Source organism: Triticum dicoccoides, chromosome 5B, assembly GCF_002162155.2.
Source record: "Triticum dicoccoides isolate Atlit2015 ecotype Zavitan chromosome 5B, WEW_v2.0, whole genome shotgun sequence".
Taxonomy (NCBI): Eukaryota; Viridiplantae; Streptophyta; class Magnoliopsida; order Poales; family Poaceae; genus Triticum; species Triticum dicoccoides.
This window is the reverse complement of record NC_041389.1, coordinates 625064820-625072184: the sequence shown is the minus strand read 5'-3', so window position 1 is coordinate 625072184 and position 7365 is coordinate 625064820.

The window sequence follows — 7365 nt, the reverse complement described above, 5'->3', positions numbered from 1 at the left end:
AGCTTGGCGATGCCCGAGGCACCCCAAGTAAATATTCAAGGAGACTCAAGCGTCTAAGCTTGGGGATGCCCCGGAAGGCATCCCCTCTTTCTTCAACAAGTATCGGTATGTTTTCATATTCATTTCGTTCGTGCGATATGTGCAAGTCTTGGAGCGTCTTTTGCATTTAGTTTTCACTTTTCTTTTATGCACCATGCTGGTATGAGATAGTCCTTGGTTGATTTATATAATTCTCATTGCACTTCACTTAAATCTTTTGAGTATGGCTTTATAGAATGCTTCATGTGCTTCACTTATATCATTTGAAGTCTGGATTGCCTGTTTCTTTTCACATAGAAAACCGCCATTTGTAGAATGCTCTTTTGCTTCACTTATATTTGTTAGAGCACGGGCATATCTTTTGTAGAAATAATTAAACTCTCTTTCTTAACTTATATCTATTTAGAGAGATGACAGGAATTGGTCATTCACATGGTTAGTCATAAAATCCTACATAAACTTGTAGATCGCTGAATATGATATGTTTGATTCCTTGCAATAGTTTTGCTATATAAAGATGGTGATATTAGAGTCATGCTAGTGGGTGGTTGTGGATTGTAGAGACACTTGTGTTGAGGTTTGCAAGTCCCGTAGCATGCACGTATGGTAACCGTCGTGTGACAAGTTTGAAGCATGGGATGTTTCTTTGATTGTCTTCCTTATGAGTGGCAGTCAGGGACGAGCGATGGTCTTTTCCTAACAATCTATCCCCCTAGGGGCATGCGTAGTAGTACTTTGCTTCAAGGGCTAATAAACTTTTGCAATAAGTATATTAGTTCTTTATGACTAATGTGAGTCCATGGATTATACGCACTTTTACGTTTCCATCATTGCTAGCCTCTTCGGTACCGTGCATTGCCCTTTCTCACCTCGAGAGTTGGTGCAAACTTCGCCAGTGCATCCAAACCCCGTGATATGATACGCTCTATCACATATAAGCCTCATTATATTTTCCTCAAAACAGCCACCATACCTACTTATCATGGCATTCCCGTAGCCATTCCGAGATATATTGCCATGCAACTTCCATCATCATCATATACATGACTTGAGCATTTATTTTCATATTGCTTTGCATGATCGTAAAATAGCTATCATGATGTTTTCATGGCTTGTCCGTTTTTTGATGTCATTGCTATGCTAGATCATTGCACATCCCGGTACACCGCCGGAAGCATTCATATAGAGTCATATCTTTGTTCTAGTATCGAGTTGTAATATTGAGTTGTAAGTAAATAAAAGTGTGATGATCATCATTATAGAGCATTTCCCCATAAAAAAAGAAAAAAAGAAAAAAAAGGAAGGGCCAAAGAAGCCTAAATAAAAAGGGGGCCAAAGAAGCCCACCCAAAAAGAAAAAAAAGAAAAGAAAAGAAAAGGGGCAATGTTACTATCCTTTTTCCACAATTGTGCTTCAAAGTAGCACCATGTTCTTCATATAGATTGTCTCCTATGTTGTCACTTTCATATACTAGTGGGAATTTTCATTATAGAACTTGGCTTGTATATTCCAACGATGGGCTTCCTCAAATGCCCTAGGTCTTCATGAGCAAGCAAGTTGGATGCACACCCACTTAGTTTTCAGTTTGAGATTTCATACACTTATAGCTCTAGTGCATCCGTTGCATGGCAATCCCTACTCCTGCATTGACATCAATTGATGGGCATCTCCATAGACCGTTGATTAGCCGCGTCGATGTGAGACTTTCTCCCTTTTTGTCTTCTCCACATAACCTCCATCATTATATTCTATTACACCTATAGTGCTATATCCATGGCTTGTACTCATGTATTGCATGAGGGTTGAAAAAGCTGAAGCGCGTTAAAAAGTATGAACCAATTGCTCGGCTCGTCATCGGGGTTGTGCATGATGGGGGCATTTTGTGTGACGAAAATGAAGCATGGCCAAACTATATGATTTTGTAGGGACAAGCTTGCTTTGGCCTTGTTGTTTTGAAAAGACATGATTGCTTTATTGGTATGCTCGAAGTATTATTGTTTTTATGTCAAATGATAGACTATTGCTTTGAATCACTCGTGTCTTAATATTCATGCCATGATTAGACATATGATCAAGATTGTGCTAGGTAGCATTCCACATCAAAAATTATCTTTTTTATCATTTACCTACTCAAGGACGAGCAGGAATTAAGCTTGGGGATGCTGATATGTCTCCGTCGTATCTATAATTTTTGATTGTTCCATGCCAATATTCTTCAACTTTCATATACTTTTGGCAACTTTTTATATTATTTTTGGGACTAACATATTGATCCAGTGCCCAGTGCCAGTTCCTGTCTGTTGCATGTTTTATGTTTCGCAGAAAACCAATATCAAACGGAATCCAAACGGGATAAAAATGGACGGAGAATTATTTTGGAATATTTGGGATTTTTCGGAGGAAGAATCAACGCGAAACGGTGTCCGGGGTGGCCACGAGATAGGGGGGCGCGCCCCAGGGAGGCAGGCGCGCCCTGGACTCTCATGGCCCACCCGTAAGGTGGTTGACGCTCTTCTTTTGCCACAAGAAAGCTAATTTTATGAGAAAAATCTGGGCGAAAGATTCACCCCAATCGGAGTTATGGATCTCCAGATATAAAGGAAACGGTGAAGGGGCAGAATTAGGGAACGCAGAAACAGAGAGATAGATCCAATCTCGGAGGGGCTCTTGCCCCTCCCACGCCATGGGAGCCAAGGACCAGAGGGGAAACCCTTCTCCCATCTAGGGAGGAGGTCAAGGAAGAAGAAGAAGAAGGGAGCCTCTCTCCCCCTTGCTTCCGGTGGTGCCGGAGCGCTGCCGGGGGCCATCATCATCACCGCGATCTTCACCAACACCGTCATCATCTTCACCAACATCTCCATCATCTTCCCTCTTCTATATTAAGCAGTCCACTCTCCCGCATCCCGTTGTACCTCTACTTGAACATGGTGCTTTATGCTTCATATTATTTTCCAATGATGTGTTGCCATCCTATGATGTCTGAGTAGATTTTCGTTGTCCTATCGGTGATTGATGAATTGCTATGATTGGTTTGAGTTGCATTTTTTATTACTGGTGCTGTCCTATGGTGCCCTCCATGTCGCGCAAGCATGAGGGATTCCCGATGTAGGGTGTTGCAATGCGTTCATGATTCGTTTATAGTGGGTTGCATGAGTGACTGAAACACAAACCCGAGTAAGGGGATTGTTGCGTATGGGATAAAGGGGACTTGATACTTTAATGCTATGGTTGGGTTTTACCTTAATGAATCTTTAGTAGTTGCGGATGCTTGCTAGAGTTCCAATCATAAGTGAATATGATCCAAGAAGAGAAAGTATGTTAGCTTATGCCTCTCCCTCAAATAGAATTGCAATAGTGATTACCGGTCTAGTAACATAGTCAATTGCTTAGGGGCAATTTTACAACTCCTACCATCACTTTTCCACACTCGCTATATTTACTTTATTGTTTCTTTATCTAAACAGCCCCTAGTTTATATTTACGTACTCTTTATTATCTTGCAAACCTATCCTATCACACCTACAAAGTACTTCTAGTTTCATACTTGTTCTAGGTAAAGCGAACGTCAAGCGTGCGTAGAGTCGTATCAGTGGCCGATAGGACTTGAGAGAGTATTTGTTCTACCTTTAGCTCCTCGTTGGGTTCGACACTCTTACTTATCGAAAGAGGATACAACTATCCCGTATACTTGCGGGTCATCAGTGGCGAGAAGTACACACTCACCCGGTCGAGGCTGCGGCTCCGTCTCCCCCTCAGGCAGCCTTGCTGCACCCTTGGCGATCAGCCCGGACTCCGCCAGCTCATCCAGATCTTCTAACCGGAGCAAAGACCGGATCCAATCGCCCTGGATCCAGCCTGGCGGCAACCCCGTGCGCGATGACGACCCGCGGTTCTGCTTCTTGCCTTTCGCCGCCCCCGTTGCCTTCTTTGCGCGCTCCAACGCCGCCGTCTTGACCTTCACCATGGCGGTAGAGCGGCAACATCGAGGGTAGAAGAACTAGGTGCGGTGAAGAAGCAGAGGAAGAAGAAAGAGAAACGGGCGTGCACAGTGCAGACGCCTCGGCCCCGTCGCTTTATAAAGGGCTGCTTCCGAGTGGCTAACGCGTGGGACCAGGCGATCCTGTCAAATCCCGCAACAGTCACGCGCAATGTACGTGGTGAAAAAGGCAGCACAGAAATCGAGGCACCACTGTTTATCCGCCCCGCTTACTTCAGCGCTCCCCGTCCCGCGCGCTTCCCTGAAATTTCGTATCCCGCGAATTCCGGGATACACTGCAATCAATCGCGCCAAAGATTCTGCATCCCAAGACAACACTCGGCGGATGATGCTACAAGTTCAGTCGGCAACTTTCTGAATGGAGCAAGGCGACTGAGTCAATGCTGAAGTACCAACGTAAGCCTTTCACCCTGTGCAAAACACTCGCGGGAAGTAAAGCTCGGAACAAATTCAAACTTCAACCTACTTTCCACTCGAACCTTAATCCATTCGGGGGCTACTGATGAGGATACAGACCTGGGGTAGGGTCATAGGCCTGACCTATGCATCCTACCCAAGGTCACTACCCTGAAGATAAGAAGTCCAAGAGGCAACAAGGAACCCCCAGTCAAAGATGTCGAGTGCAATCCACTCGACCAGTCATACCACTCAGGTATCCCTCTACCTGTTGTCACTCGACCATATGAGGAATCGCTCGACCTACTGAAGGCCAGGAGTCACTCAGCACTGCAACGGTCAGACATTCACTTCGTAGTCTTTAAATTCATCAATAATACTTATGGCTGGCGTTATCAGTAACACCCCTACTTTATGTACATTAAGCCTGTTGTAATGGAGGCTGGCTGGGGTCCTGGCGCTCTCTATATAAGCCATCCCCACCTCTTGCACAAGGGTTCGCACCCCCTGTGACATCACACACATATAATTCAGTCGACCGCCTCCGGGAACCGAGACGTAGGGCTATTACTTCCTTCGAGAAGGGGCCGAACTCGTAAATCTCGTGTGTACACCTTCACCATATCTCAGATCTTGCCTCTCCATATCTACCCCCCTTTCTACTGTCAGCCTTAGAACCATGACAGGCGGCGCACGGACGGGGGCGGTGACGGGGGCGGCGGGAGGACGGGCGCGACGAACAGATGAACAGATGAACTAACTGAAATTTTCGTAAGTGTTGTTTATATAAGGGAGGCCTTTAGTACCGGTTGGAGCCAGGAACCGGTAGTAAAGGTCAAATTTGGCAGCCCGAACGACGGGAAGCGCACCCTCTATAGTACCGGTTTGTTGCTCCACCCGGTACTAAAGACCCTCCCTTTAGTACCGGTTGGAGTCAGGAACCGGTACTACATATGGTGCTCCCGTTCAACGGTGCACAATGTTTAGTCCCACCTCGCCGAGTGAAGGGCAGCCGCACTGGTTTATAAAACCAGTCGCGGCTGGTCCTTCGAGCTCCTCTCTAATGTAGGCCTCTGGGCCTAACTTTGCCGCGCTGCCCTGTGAGCCCGCTGGGCCTTATGGGCCTGCATAACCACGCCCAAGGCCGAGCAGGCCCACTAGGCAGCGCGGAAATAATTTTTTATATAGTTTTTTTGTGCTTTATATATTTTCTTCTATTTATTTCTGAGTAGTTTTTTGCTGTATTTACAGTTTCTTTATGAATATTTTTGCTTTAGGTACAAAAAAATTGAATAGTTTAAATTTGAATTATTTGAAATTTGTGTGAATCACTAGTTCGTGAATAACTTAACTTTAAACATAGATTTTTCAGTGATTATTTTCTCTTATGTTTAATATTAGTGTGTTTTATCATTATATTCAAATTGGTAATACGTCTGGAGTTGTAATTAATAAGTAATTAAAATTTTGAATAGCCGGTGTAACAGATGAGTTTTCGTCTGAAACCTTGATACTTCGAAAGAGATTGTCCAGTTTGTACACGAAGTGCATTCAGTTTTTGCCGTAACCCTCTCTAATTTTTTGCACATGCTATGCGGGTGAAATGATGATACCATGCCAAGTTTCAACCTTTTCAGAGTTCATTTTGTAGTGCTTTTCAATTTCACGGTCATTTAGCTCTCAAAACAAATCAGTAAATGAATGAAAAATAGCAAATGATGCCAGAAAGGGTTGAAAGTTGATGACATGGCCTTGAATGGTGCATACTGAACGCAAAAAAAGTCCAAAGTTGTAATAAGTTATTAAAATTTTGAATAGCCGGTGTAACAGATGAGTTTTCGTCCGAAACCCTGATACTTCGAAAGAGATTGTCCAGTTTTTACACGAAGTGAATCCAGTTTTTGCCGTAACCCTCTCTACTTTTTTGCACATGTTATGTGGGTGAAATGATGATACCATGCCAAGTTTCAACCTTTTCAGAGTTCATTTTGTAGTGCTTTTTTCAATTTTACGGTCATTTAGCTCTCAAAACAAATTAGTAAATGAATGAAAAATAGCAAATGATGCCAGAAAGGATTAAAAGTTGATGACGTTGCCTTGAATCGTGCATACTGAAGCTAAGCAACATGCAGGTGAGCATTGCGCCTCTCCTTCATTGTCTCTGCACTCAGGGCTTATAAACCCTGATACTTCGAAAGAGATTTTATAAACATGTAAAAATATACATAAAAATACATTGATCAGTACCGTCTTTCAGTCAAAATGCGTTACTGCTACAGAAAAATACATCAAAAATACATTGATTATCAATGATCTTTTTGTGTACAATCTGAATTGTCAATATGAGTCCTCACCGGTTTAGAAATCGGAGAAGACTCATATTGTGGCCACAAATTCTACACATAGAGTTCAATGAAGACCAAGTGATTGTGATAGTTTGAGAAGTAACATATTTAAGGTGGTAAAAGCTTTGTTAGCGGAGCGAGGTGAGACTAAAAAACCGCTGCAGAATGAATCAACTAGAAATCTCTAGTACCGGTTTGTGTCATGAACCGGTACTAAAGATGCTGATGGGGCCCCAGCCTGACCACAGCCTGCAACAGCCTCTTTAGTACCGGTTTGTGCCAAGAATCGATACTAAAGGTTCTTCACGAACCGGTACTAATGAGCTCCGCCCCCTAGCCGTTGGAACCGACACTAATGATCACATTAGTGCCGGTTCTGTTACAAACCGGGACTAATGTGCTTCACATTAGGCCCTTTTTCTACTAGTGGTCTCTTCTTCCTCTCGCTCACCCGTCGATCCAGCCCAGCCCTAACCGACGGCCCCCGCCTCCCGCGGCCGGCAGCATTCCCGCGACCGCCTCGCCTCCCCGCCCTCCCCTAAACCACCCCCAACCACCGGTCTTCCGCTGCCCCGGCCATCCCTCTAG